General features: G+C 40.0%; 1 long non-coding RNA gene across 1 annotated transcript; it reads left to right on the top strand.

The window, feature by feature from the left end:
- Positions 1-836: 836 nt before the first annotated feature.
- On the top strand, positions 837-8,569 carry LOC311222970. Its single transcript, XR_014619391.1, has 3 exons — positions 837-920; positions 1,249-1,306; positions 8,299-8,569. It is a non-coding gene; the product is annotated as an uncharacterized lncRNA (long non-coding RNA).
- Positions 8,570-14,099: the final 5,530 nt, after the last annotated feature.

Here is a 14,099-nt window from a genome sequence, read left to right on the forward strand (position 1 = left end):
CCCCCTCACAGTAAGCTGTGGTGTTCCACAAGGAAGCATACTAGGTCTGCTACTGTTCCTAATTTATGCAAATGACATGTCGTCAGCTTGTGACTGCAACTTGTTCCTTTTTGCGGACGACTCAGCCCTGCTGGTCTCTGACAAGAACAAGTTGCAGGTTGAAAAAACCCTCAGCACGGAACTAGGCAAAATCCGTAAATGCCCAAAACCCCCACTACCTCCTAATAGACAGTCTCCTCCCCACCGCATGTATATATTCCCTCCCCGCCGTATGTATTTCTCTCCCACCCACCCACCCCCTCCTAATGTACAGTCCCCTCCCCATCATATATACTCTGTCAGGATCTAGGGGTAACAGTACTGTATATTTGAATACCGTTTATGTCACAAATGTATCAGTACTAAATACCTATATGTCCCTATGCCATAAATGTCATGTATGTTGTGTATGTCATAAATGTCTATATGAATTGAAAATGGGGGACCCTGATGGAAACAAGACAAACGTCTTTCTCTGGTCTGCATCCCCTTAACAATTGTGTATTGAGCTGTACTGTACTGTACCCATTCTGCAATCTGTTAATAAAATGTTCAATCAATCAATCAAAGTTTGTAGTCACTTGAACTGTGAATTCTAAAAGACAGACACTTCTAAAAGCACCCCTCCCCAAAGACTAATGAATTGCGTCACCTCCCCCTCCCCTAAATCCCATTTGTCCAATCACATTCTATCACCGCTCAACTGTATGCAGCTTAACAATTGTCTGTCTATCGTCATATTTTTGGCCACAAGTGGCGCTGTTGCGAGTTTGTGGTGGCGCTGTTACAACATTTAGGAAATAGGAGCAGAGAAGAAGATCCCGATTTACAGAGCTAAGATCAACAAGTTAACGTTAGCGCCGCGGTTTGAAACTTTGAAGGTGAGTGTGTAAACTAGTCAATACGATCTTAAACATGTCACAACAGCAGTCATAGTGTATATTTTCAACAATACGTTTGTTTACCAATAGGTTAAAGTGTTTTTGAGTTCGTGTTGGCTTGGCACTGTTTCAACATTTCGATTTAGGTGACTCGACTCAGTCTCGTGTTTTCTGCTACAGCTACAGCTTATCTATCATAATAACGTTACATGTATGGGAGTTTGCAAAGTTTAAATTGTATTAGCTGTTACATTAATACATTGTGTCCTCCTATCTATCTATCTCAAATCTCACTGTCTATCTGCTATGCTTTTATCTTTTACTCAAGTTTATTTGAAATCGAAGACACTCTGACGTCACGAGACCGCCGCCATCTTGGTATGAGGGTAACAAACTGATTTCTACCATCAAATGTGTAAACTGTTAATATGTACCTCAGTTGCGTGTGGGTCAATGAACACACTTGGGTTTATCAAACCGTGGGTTTAGTCTAGATGGAAATAGGGGTCCACGCGCACCCCCCGGAAATGTTTATGCCACCTGATTTTTCTTAATCCTTAAAGTGTCTACTTTCAGAGTCTGCCAGGTGCCAAGCTGAAATAATGTCCGAAAGGCTCAATTTTTAACCCTTTATTGCACCTAACACAAAACCGAAACATTAAAATTTGATGTAGCAAGACTCAAGAGGCATAATCTTTGAAGTAAACAACATACAGAGACAAATGAATGCATTTTCCCATACAATTCTGACCCTAGGAATTCAATGGAATGGTTATTTTTTTGACATTTTACAACATTTTGATATTTCTGGACAAAAACAGCAAACAACTGCAAGAAATGCGTGTCTAACCAACTACATTTTTATTTTTCAAACGCATAGTGAATATAGTGAATATTTGTTGACAATCAGTTTTTTTTTCAACCCTCCAACTGTTTATTTGGAAATTATATTGGGTACCAAGCTCAAATAATGTCCCAAAGGCTAGTTTTAACCCTTTATAGCACCTAACCCAAAAATCTAAAAATGAAAATATAATGTAGAAGAGTCATAACTTTTGAAGTAGACAACCAATACATTTACCTTTTCATGTCACTACCAACTTGCTGACCTAAACTACTCATCCTCATCGTCACTGAAGAGATCTTCTAATTCAATTTCTTCCATCTCCAGCTCTTCATCCTCATGCTCGTACTCTCCATCCACTTTACCCACAGACAAAGTTATTGTTGGCGTAATCGGTCACCTTGTCAAGGGCTGCATGCTCTTCTGACTCTGCTCTCTGAGCCAGTACCTCAACAAGAGAAGGAGGGAGGATGGGTCCAATTGCCCAGACCGGTTACAACACCTCCTCTTCTCCTGTCTTCTCCCAGCCCATGCCTGGATCATGTGGTTTTGGGCTCTTGATTATTGCCTTGTCTGCTCTCTTATAGAAGGCTCGCTGGACATGTGGAATGAGACGGACCTTGGCAGGCGTTCCAGGTCTACTTTTGACTTGGAGTCCAGGACTTTGTCAGCGCCGACCATCTTTCTCATCATTTTCACCCGTACTGTGTCAACTGATGTCATCCGTGCTTGGCCATACATAATGCATGTGAAGCTCTCCATCTCCTCTTGAAGCTCATCAGTGACCATCCAGTCTGCACCAAGCTGCCTGAAAGCTTTGTGGAGTTTACGAGTCTTTTCCAGCTTCTTCAGGGGATTCACCTTGCATTTGCCTTTAAAAGCGCTGATACAGTCCTCCCCAGTAAAGTCGTAGAATCCCAGCAGTGTGCTACAATAGTCGGGGCCCAGTAATTCCTCAGCAGCAGGGGTAAAGTTGGCATTCTTGGGGAATTTGGGGCCAACTCTTTTGAATGCCAGCTCTGGCAGCGTCTCGGGAGGCGTGATCTTAAGGCTTCTCATCTTGGATGACCTGTCATAGAGAGGAAGGGTCCTTTTCTTGGTGCTCACATGGCTCTCCTTCACTTCTTGAATCATGATTCCCCCGGCGCTGTTTACCACATTTGAACCATGAACGTTGGTGGTGATTCTGTTCAGGTTGTCCCACTCGCTGTGAAAAACAGTGTTTCCCTCGCCAGTGGTGATTTCAGGGGTCATGTTGGTGGACATCTCATCAAAAGCATTGGCCATGGCTGTCTCAAGTTCCATACTGAAGTCGTATGTCTCCGAGTGTCCTAGTCGTGAAAGGATGGTTGTGAGCTGTAAAGAATAAGATAAACAAATGTTTTTTTGTATCAATATCAAATACCTGTATGAAGCATAGTTGAGCAATGACAATGTAGGACCTCATAAGCAATAAGTTAGTTGATCACTCACCTGTTTGCTTCGATAGAGGTGCCGAAGTGTGGCACACAGGAGGATGTGCTTTTGGAGTTTCACTTCACTTGCTGTTAGTTGCTGCTCGACACTAGGGCTGCACGATTTTGGGAAATAATCTAATTGCGATTTTTCGGACAGATATTGCGATTGCGATTATAATTTTTTTTAAGCAGCCCCACAGAGGTTTATTGTAAAATGCGGCTTGCATCTGGCCTACGCGGTGGGTCTGTTCGGGACACAGAGTCTGAACATTTTTCTTTTTACCTGGGAATCGATACCGGTACGGTACCCAACGGTACCTTTTTTTCCCTGTACTTTACTCTCCCTCTCTGAAGTAAACTTCACAACACACAATCTAAAACCCCTTACCTCCCTCTCCCAAACTGTTCCTACAACAATTTTTTTTATGTTGCATGATCATGTATATTTTGTATTATAATTTTTTTTGTGTTTAAATATCAACATTATCTGGCAATCCTCAGTAAATACTATCAAATGAGATATGAGACACGTGCACACACACACAGAAAAGGAGAATTGCTTAAATTATTTTAGAATACTTCAGCTAATGAAGTTAAATGTTTATTATCAACTATCCAGTTCGTTTTTATAGTGCAACGTTTTTCTACATTAATTGAACCAGTAGAGAGAGATGCCCCCACCCCCCCCCACCCTTTCCTTACTCGGCTCAGATGTTTTCTCTGACTTGAGCAGGGTTAGCTAGGAACAGCTTTCTCAAGCTTCGCACCTTGGGCATGGAATGGGCTACAGGACCATTATCCACTTACACCCCAGTCTCTCTTGGTGAATTTAAATCTGTATTACATAACTTCCTACAAGAAGAATGTTGCTGCTTTCTGTAGTCGGGTCCCAACTGCAAAATTACTGTATTACCCTGTATTATACACTTTTACTATCATGTAGACTATTCTGCTTTGTTTTTGTGTTTACATGTGATGTATTGTATATATTGTATACATGCACATTTATTATGTTCTTGTGTGATGTATCGCACATTTTTATTGCTGTGTGATGTATTGCAAATGTTATTGCTGTCATCTTGGCCAGGTCTCCCTTGCAAAGGAGATCTTGTCTCTCAATGGGACTTCCTGGTTAAAATCTTATTTATTTAATTTTTTTTTAATTGCAGGCGATTTGATAATTGCATCATTACAAATTGCGATTTCGATAAAAAATCGATTAATCGTGCAGCCCTACTCGACACACATCTTGTGTAATCGAATAGACCAGCCTCTGCGTCTTCTCACACTTTTCTTCATCAAGTGTCCCAGTCACCACTGAGCTCAGAAATGGTACAAGATGCTCTGGGAGCAGTTCATCCATTTTCACAGCATCCAGCTTGTGTGCAGTTGGGGGCCATGGTAGCTCCTTTGACTCTTTGAATGCCTTTATAATGTGAGAATTGAGGGTGAGTGCTGCTTCTTGTAGTTAATCAGATGTTCCAAGTTTGTACGCACATTTAACTGCTTCATCTACAGTAATGCTTGAGCTGTATATAAGGTTCAACTCTAGAATATTCACTATGTGCTTTAAAAAATGAAAAGGTAGTTGGTCATACACACGTTTGGTCATTTCTTGCTGTTTTTGTCCAGAAATACAGTCAAAATGTTGTCAAATGTCAACAATAACCATCCCCTTGAATTCCTAGGATCAAAATTGTGTGGGAAAATGTATTTTCGCTCTGTAAGTCGTCTACCTCAAAAGTTATGCCTCTTCTACATTATATTTTCATTTAAAAAAAATTGGGTTAGGTGCTATAAAGGGTTCAAACTAGCCTTTGAGACATTATTTCAGCTTGGTACCCAATATAATCTCAAAATAAACACTTGGAGGATTGAAAAAAAAAATTATTGTCACCAAATATTCACTCTATGCGTATTGTATTGTATTTTTTGTCCAGAAATACAGTCAAAATGTTGTCATGTCAAAAATAACCATCCCATTGAATTCCTACGGTCAGAATTGTATGGACAAATGTATTAATTTGTCTCCATGTTGTTTACTTCAAAGGTTATGCCTCTTGCTACATCACATTTTAATGTTTCGGTTTTGGGTTAGGTGCAATAAAGGGTTAAAAATGGAGCCTTTCGGACATTATTTCAGCTTGGCACCTGGCAGATTCAGAAAGTAGACACTTTAAGGATTAAGAAAAATCAGGTGGCATAAAAAGTTCCGGGGGGTGCGCGTGGACCCCTATTTCCATCTAGACTAGTTTATTTAACATCTAGTTGTGACGTGACGACAAGAGCAGGTTCACAGTAGCGAGGCAGTTTGTAAGCAGTAGTACTACAGGTACGGTGGCTCGTAGTAGACGATAGTCAAACTGGATAATCATTTAGCCAATGATCTACAAAATGCATGCGTTGAGCTCCGTTTTTATTACATGGAATTATAAACAAAAGGTCAAGAGCAATGTGTTTGGTTAGCAGACATGTCCAAAAAAGGAGTAGAGGGAAGCTAAGCTTATTGATCCCTACCCCCTTACATTTATGTTTGTTCTTCCATTAATTTGACTAGATATAACATAATTTAGTATAGGGCTGGGCGATATGGAAAAAAATCATATCGCGATAACGATATGATAATTTTATTTTATTTCTCGATATCGATAATTATCGAATTGTTATAAGTATAAAAAAAAAACCCTTTTTTTTTTTTTTTAACAACAGATGTTTGTTTATTTTGCAGAAATTCTTTGTCATTGCCGCCATCTTTAGTGTTACATCCCCTCACACTCCAGTTCTCAGGCTGCAGCTGGTTTAAAAGCTAAAGTAAACCGGCTTCTCTGCTGGCTGTGGCTCCAGAGGAGTTGAACAGTTCTGGCTCTGCTAGTTTATTTTCGATCTTTTGGCGCTTTTTTGGTGGACAAACCACCGCACTGTGACTCGTGACTGGAGTCTAGTTCTGCTAGCACACATAGCCTACTGTGTACAGATGGTTTCAAAATGTATTTTAAATTAGAAAGCAAACAAAATAAATGGACAAGAGAGAAATAAATCTGAATTTGGTCAGTATTGTCATTTGGACAAGCAAAGCCATTACTTTAAGTTGCAGGCAAGAAAGACAGTCTGTCCACTGTCTCTGGTTTTAAAACTGCCCTGTTGCAGGTAAAAAAGGAAAAAAAAGATTTTTCGATTTTTTTTATTTCGATATTCGATATCGATTATTAAAATATATCGCGATATTTATCGTTATCGTTATATCGCCCAGCCCTAATTTAGTATATTACAATATAGAATATACTTTTACTTATACCGGTATTTAAAAGAGAAAAATCAAATAAAATTGATTCACTTGACAGCAGTGAATATAGTACAGCACTACATAACACAATATAACATAACTTTGTTTATCCTCATTACTCATTTCTGTATTTCTCTAATGTGTGTTTTTTTTAGCTGCTTTTTAAATTGTGCTACATGTTTACTCAGTTTGATGTATTCAGGTAAATTATTCCACAACTTCACTCCACACACCGATATGCACATGCTTTTCAGCGTAGTGTGTACCATTTGTTGTTTAAGATTCCCTCTCCCTCTTAAGTTATATTCTCCTTCCCTGTCTCTGAACCATTTTTGAATGTTGCCTGGGATTAGTTTGTATCTGGCTTTGTATACAATGAGGGCAGTTTTTAAATCCACTAGATCCATACATTTCAATGCTTGTAGCTTTATAAATAAGTTATTAGTGTGTTCATAATATCCTACATTGTTGATTATTCTTATTGCTTTTTTTGCATGGTGCATATTGGCTGTAGAGTGCTTTTGTAGGTATTACCCCACACCTCCGCACAGTAGCTCATATAGTCATATACCATAGGAAGAGTGTACAGTACAGTGTATACAGTGTTTTTTGGTTTAGAATGTGCCTTATCTTGCATAAAACACCAACACTCCGTGCCAATTTAGTCCTGACATATTTGATATGAGGTTTCCAGTTGAGTTTGTTCACGGTATCCATAATTTCATTTTTATCCGTTTTTCTCAAGAAGATGGTACTTGTGTTTCATTATATAAAATAATTAGAAACACCTCCCCCTTGTGGCGGGGTTATCTCCTCTGCCAGTTTACATTAACAAAGAATCTGTTGAATCTTTCTGCCACCTCATTTTTCTTACTTACTGACTTTCCCTCATCTATAAATTAATCTGGAAAGCCAGAACTGTTGATTTATTTCTTAGAATTGAGTTTCGAACCTGTCCATCTCACAACTGATGTCTCTACAGGTGTGTGTGCGTGTCGTGGTGGCTTGGGGCGCAGCGACACGAGAAGGCCTGAGCTCAGTGTTTTGGGCACATGTAGTGATGCACGATATATCGGCCGCTGATATAATATCGGCCGATATGGCCGTTTCTTTACACATCGGTATCGGTCCGATATCAAGATTGGGCCGATATAAAAAATTATTATTATTTTTTTTACATGTTTTGGCCTTAAAGGGGAGATGAAGCGTTAAACAATATGAGCCTAGTTTGTTTGTTGTGTACCTTGGGTAAGACATGGTCCTATAATCAAATGTGAAATCCTGCTTATTTGTCTGAAAACTCGTATTCAATTTAATATTTAATATATTTATTATTGTTGTGAGAGTAAGAATGCTTAAGTGCCTGTAGTAAACTGTGCCGTACTGTGTTTAAGCCAGAGCAGCAGACGGAGGACCTGTTGGTTCTGACCGAGTCCTGGTTCTGCCTGCTGTCCCACCAGCCCATAGACATGTTCCGGGGAAATCAGCACACAGCCTGAGCTGCACTGTGGGGCGATGAGCATATTCACTGAGTACTGAGCACAATGTTGCCACTGTCTCCTCCATAGACATATATAAAGACTAGATGACTCACTGGCCAAGTTAGTAGACAACATTGTCCTAATAAATTAAATGAGTCATATAAATCTTCAATCGCAGCAGGGACCTCAACAGGGGCCGCACCATTGTGCAGGGCTGGGGGTTTTCAGCACATTTTATTATCATAAAATGTGTTTCTTGATATGAAAAGTATCTGACTGATGCACCTAAATTATGTATTTCTGTTTGTCTCAGGTGATGTGATTACTCAACAGTTTGGGGACTTTCTGTCTGTTGAAGCAAGAGATAACGGCTTCCTCGCCTACGGGAAGGCTGGGTCCTGGTCCTGGCCCAGCTCATCACAAAATCCAACACCCTCAGGAAGCGCCAGAGAAAAGATGGTGGAACTAAAAATGGTTGAAGCAGAATTGGAGAAGAGGGCCATAGAACTGCGATACATGCCCCCCACATGACATTATATACATTGGAGAGTATATACATTTGAGGGGGAAGAAACTGTACATTGGAGGAGGTGGGGGTTGAGTAGGTGGGGCGGGGGGGGGTAACTGTTCATTGGAGGGGGTTGGGTTATAGTCCAGTCATTATAGGCCAGAATTAGGCTAAACCTAGGACAAATTGCAACATTAGCAAACTCAACTGATTTTGTATCATCAATATGTCTTTAGTGAGAGAAAAAAAGTCCCAAGGAATCCCATCATGGGAAATGTGTTTTTTTTCAATGTTTTGTTACCCCTATAGTCCAGTCATTATAGGCCAGAATTAGGCTAAACCTAGGACAAATTGCAACATTAGCAAACTCCCTCAATATGTCTTTAGTGAGAGAAAAAAAGTCCCAAGGAATCCCATCATGGGAAATGTGTTTTTTTTTCAATGTACTTGATTGCTGGCAGGATCACTGACGACACTGTCTTTCAGAGATTGTGACGCGTTCAAATTTTGAGGTAGCTCAAAAGTAAAGATACCATTTGATTCTAGACAACCTCGGGTTTCCAATGAGACCAACCATGTCATGTTACCTCATTGGAAAGGGGGCTACATACCTAATTATTCAAAGTTAAGATGATTTTTTTTGGGGAGGGAAATATGGCCATCACCATTTTTCAAATGGTCCCTTGGCCTTCTACCTCAATATATGTTAATGAAATGGGTTACATGGGTACCTACAAGCCTCCCCTATACAGACATACCAAATTTATGTTAAGCCCATGTAGTTTTGTGCAAGAATCATGTAGTGTTTTGCATGCTGTACAAATATGTAGTTTCCGCCTATTATAAAAACCCCCATCTCCATGGACCTATCCCCACGGACATAAACCCTTGAGCCCCATCCTCGTGGACTGAGCTCCACAGAGCCTATCTACTAATATTCCAAGAAGAAAAAAATTTCTTTATATCAAATGTTTTGATTAGTTCTAGCGTGTATGCTAATTGGTGCATATCAAATAAGATAATGTGTGATTTGCATGAGTAAACAGAATAATTCAATGAAGTTGTGATTGACTTTTCTTGTCTTTGTGTGTGTAATCAGCTTGTGAGTTTTTATAGTGATATCTAAAAGTAAAATTTTCACCACTGTTATAATCGATATGAACATATATAGGTCGTTTTCAAAACTTTCCCATGATGGGATTCCTTGGGAGTTTTTTTCCCTCACTAAGGACATAATGAGGATACAAAATCAGTTGAGTTTGCTACTGTTGCAATTTGTCCTAGGTTTTTTCATATAATGACTGGACTATTAGGACATTTACAGAGGCCAGTTTCGAATTGCCGCCTCCAGTAGGTTCTCCTTGAGAGTGGTTTTGAAAGTGGGTAGTGATTCACATTCCTTTACAGCTGTGGGTAGGGCGTTCCACATTGATGTGGCATAATGTTTGTTTGTTATGTTTTAATAAACATCTTTGGACCATGTGTAAATTTTTTATTCAAATACAAAAGTCTGGTGCAAATTTCGCTTGAATACGCTCATTGGAAATACATTTACTGAACAAAATGTTGATGTGTTCAATAATTATTTCCCCCACTGTACACTGCTATCATACATAGTTATATGGGTTATATGCAGGTGTATAAGTAGGTATATAGAATTATTATGGTTATATATGCTGTAAATATAAATTAATACTCTTGATTCCAGTCCAGTTCTGCTTGTGGAGCAGACCTCAATCACACTAATCTGTAAATTCAACTAAATTTATTTATTTAATAAACATTTATATGTAAACATGCCAGATTGTAGCTATAAACTCATTTCCATCTACAAACTTTAACACACTTGGGTGGTTACTGTATAAAGTAGTAAGTCACTGGATGGTAACCTGGTTACTGTATTATTAAAAACGGTAAGTCACTATGGTGAATATTAGGGATGTCCGATATTATCGGCAGTAAAATGTGATATCGGAAAATATCGGTATCGGTAAAATTTTTTTTTTTTTTTTTTTACATTTATTTAACCTTTATATACCCAGGCAGGCAAGTAAGAACCAATTCTTATTTGATTTATTGTCAAAAGTATGCTTGTTGGTTTAATTCAACAACAAGAGATATGTAATGTTAATTTTTACTTTTTTAATTATCATATTTTGCACAGATAATGCTTACATTTAGAAAGCCTTTTGAATGCATCCAGTGAAATTATTAATTACCTGAAATTATTCAGTTTTTTTGGGGGGAAACCCTGCATATATCGGTATCGGTTGATATCGGTATCGAAATTAAGAGTTGGACAATATCGGAATATCGGTATCGGTAAAAAAGCCAATATCGAGCATCCCTAGTGAATATAAAACGTTAAGTGGATGGTTACTGTATAAACGGTTTCCATCTAGTCCCTTTGCAGGTTGATGTGAACACAAAACATGCAAAGAACATGCAATACAAAGATAATAAACGTACATACTAATTGTGTAGTAGTTAGTTATTATTGTATTAATATTCTACAGTATCGGCAGATCGCTGCCATCTCAAATGAATCTTCTGTACATCCCTGCAAGAAAGCCATTGAGAATATATATAGTGTGTTATTTAATTTCTTTAATCCATATGTGTTGTCTGGAAGCACTTTGCCGTATTCTATTATAATATTTTTTTTGTTTGTGTTGTATGTTACATACGTCTGGTGGCAATCAATTTCCCCATTTGGTGATTAATAAAGTATATTCTCTCAAATCATTTTCAATTCTCCGTTTTCTATCAACAAATCTCGCATATCCTTGTCAGACAGATTGCCATACATTCTAACAACTTCAGCCATTTTTCTACTATACTACTGTAATGTTGAATCTTGAGACGCAACTATATTTGAACGGAACTGCAAACTTGAACCACGGCCGCTGTCCGCCCCGCCCCCAGACTTCAGAATGACCCAATCAAATGCGCTCTGTCATTGAAATGCAAATACCAGCATCTGCGTCATGTACCACGCCCCTAGACGTCCGCCCCCAGACGTTGCTACTCATCCCAGCTAGTTCATTCGCAGGTTGCGAATGAACTAGCTGGGTACCCAACTAGTTCATTCGCAGGTTGCGAATGAACTAGCTGGGTACCCAACTAGCTCATTCGCAAAATGATCCTTGCGAATGAACTAGCTGGGTACCCAGCTAGCTAGGTCATCTTTGCGAATGAACTAGTTGGGTACCCAGCTAGTTCATTCGCAAAATGATCCTTGCGAATGAACTAGCTGGGTACCCAGCTAGCTAGGTCATCTTTGCGAATGAACTAGTTGGGTACCCAGCTAGTTCATTCGCAAAATGATCCTTGCGAATGAACTAGCTGGGTACCCAGCTAGCTAATGTGTCAGCTAGCTGGGTACCCAGCTAGCTCATTCGCAAGGACCATTTTGCGAATGAGCTAGCTACTAGCTGAGGCAAAATTTGGTGTAAAGCCTATGGGACAAAGCCGGCTAGTTAACTAGCTAAGACATGTGCTACCTAGCTAGCTGGGTACCCAGCTAGCTGACACATTTGCAACCTAGGTAGTGAGCTAGCTCATTCGCAAATGTGTCTTTGCGAATGAGCTAGCTAGGTACCCAGCTAGCTAGGTCATCTTTGCGAATGAGCTAGTTGGGTACCCAACTAGCTCATTCGCAAAATGATCCTTGCGAATGAACTAGCTGGGTACCCAGCTAGCTAGGTCATCTTTGCGAATGAACTAGTTGGGTACCCAACTAGCTCATTCGCAAAATGATCCTTGCGAATGAACTAGCTGGGTACCCAGCTAGCTAGGTCATCTTTGCGAATGAACTAGTTGGGTACCCAGCTAGTTCATTCGCAAAATGATCCTTGCGAATGAACTAGCTAGGTACCCAGCTAGTTCATTCGCAAAGACACATTAGCTAGCTGGGTACCCAGCTAGCTAGGTCATCTTTGCGAATGAGCTAGTTGGGTACCCAGCTAGTTCATTCGCAACCTGCGAATGAACTAGTTGGGTACCCAGCTAGTTCATTCGCAACCTGCGAATGAACTAGCTGAGATGAGTAGCAACGTCTGGGGGCGGACGTCTAGGGGCGTGGTACATGACGCAGATGCTGGTATTTGCATTTCAATGACTTGATTGATTGATTGATTGATTGATTGATTGATTGATTGATTGAAAAGTGTATTAACAGATTGCAGAATGGGTACAGTACAGTACAGCTCAATACATACAATTGTTAAGGGGATGCAGACCAGAGAAAGACTTTCGTCTTGTTTACATCAGGGTCCCCCATTTTCAATTCATCATAACATCATAATAACATAACATCATAACATTCATTTAACGTTATGCAGTGTTTGTGAATGTTAAATGTGGGGAATGTTTGTGCTGCTGTGACACATTAAGCCTTGGCTCACCCTTGAGTTACCATATTGTGCTTCCTTTATGTTAATAAATATCATTTTTGTTTACAAACCTGGTCATTTTGAGTTACCATATTGTGCTTCCTTTATGTTAATAAATATCATTTTTGTTTACAAACCTGGTCATTTCTGTCAACCAATGAGCTGACAGAACCACCCTCCACCCCCAAACACCCTCTGCTCCGCCCCAAAACAGCCCTCCGGTCCACCCCCAAACACCCTCCGCCCCCAAACACCATCAGCTAGCTGGTTAACCAACTAGCTCATTCCCAAAATGGTCCTTGCGAATGAGCTAGCTAGCTACCCAGCTAGTTGATTCGCAAGGACAACCTAGCTAGCTGGGTACCCAGCTAGCTCATTCGCAAAGACATATCTGCAACCTAGGTAGTGAGCTAGCTCATTCGCGAATGTGTCTTTGTGATTGAACTAGCTGGGTACCCAGCTAGCTAGGTCATCTTTGCGAATGAGCTAGTTGGGTACCCAGCTAGTTCATTCGCAAAATTGTCCTTGTGAATGAGCTAGCTAGGTACCCAGCTAGCTAGAAAATGGGAATAAATGTTAAAACGGCTTGCCATACTACTATCACTACTACTACTACTACTACTACTACTACTACTACTGCTGCTACTGCTGCTGCTACTACTGCTGCTGCTACTATCACTACTACTACTACTACTACTACTGCTGCTGCTACTATCACTACTACTACTACTACTACTACTGCTGCTGCTACTATCACTACTACTACTACTACTGCTGCTACTACTATCACTACTACTACTACTACTACTACTACTACTACTACTGCTGCTACTGCTGCTGCTACTATCACTACTACTACTACTACTACTACTGCTGCTGCTACTATCACTACTACTACTACTACTGCTGCTGCTACTGCTGCTGCTACTATCACTACTACTACTACTACTACTACTACTGCTGCTACTGCTGCTGCTACTATCACTACTACTACTACTACTACTACTACTACTGCTGCTACTGCTGCTGCTACTATCACTACTACTACTGCTACTGCTACTACTGCTGCTACTGCTGCTGCTACTGCTGCTGCTACTATCACTACTACTACTACTACTACTACTACTACTACTACTACTACTACTGCTGCTACTGCTGCTGCTACTATCACTACTACTACTACTGCTACTGCTACTACTACTACTACTACTA

Source organism: Notolepis coatsorum (assembly GCF_963971535.1).
Source record: "Notolepis coatsorum genome assembly, chromosome: 2".
Taxonomy (NCBI): Eukaryota; Metazoa; Chordata; class Actinopteri; order Aulopiformes; family Paralepididae; genus Notolepis; species Notolepis coatsorum.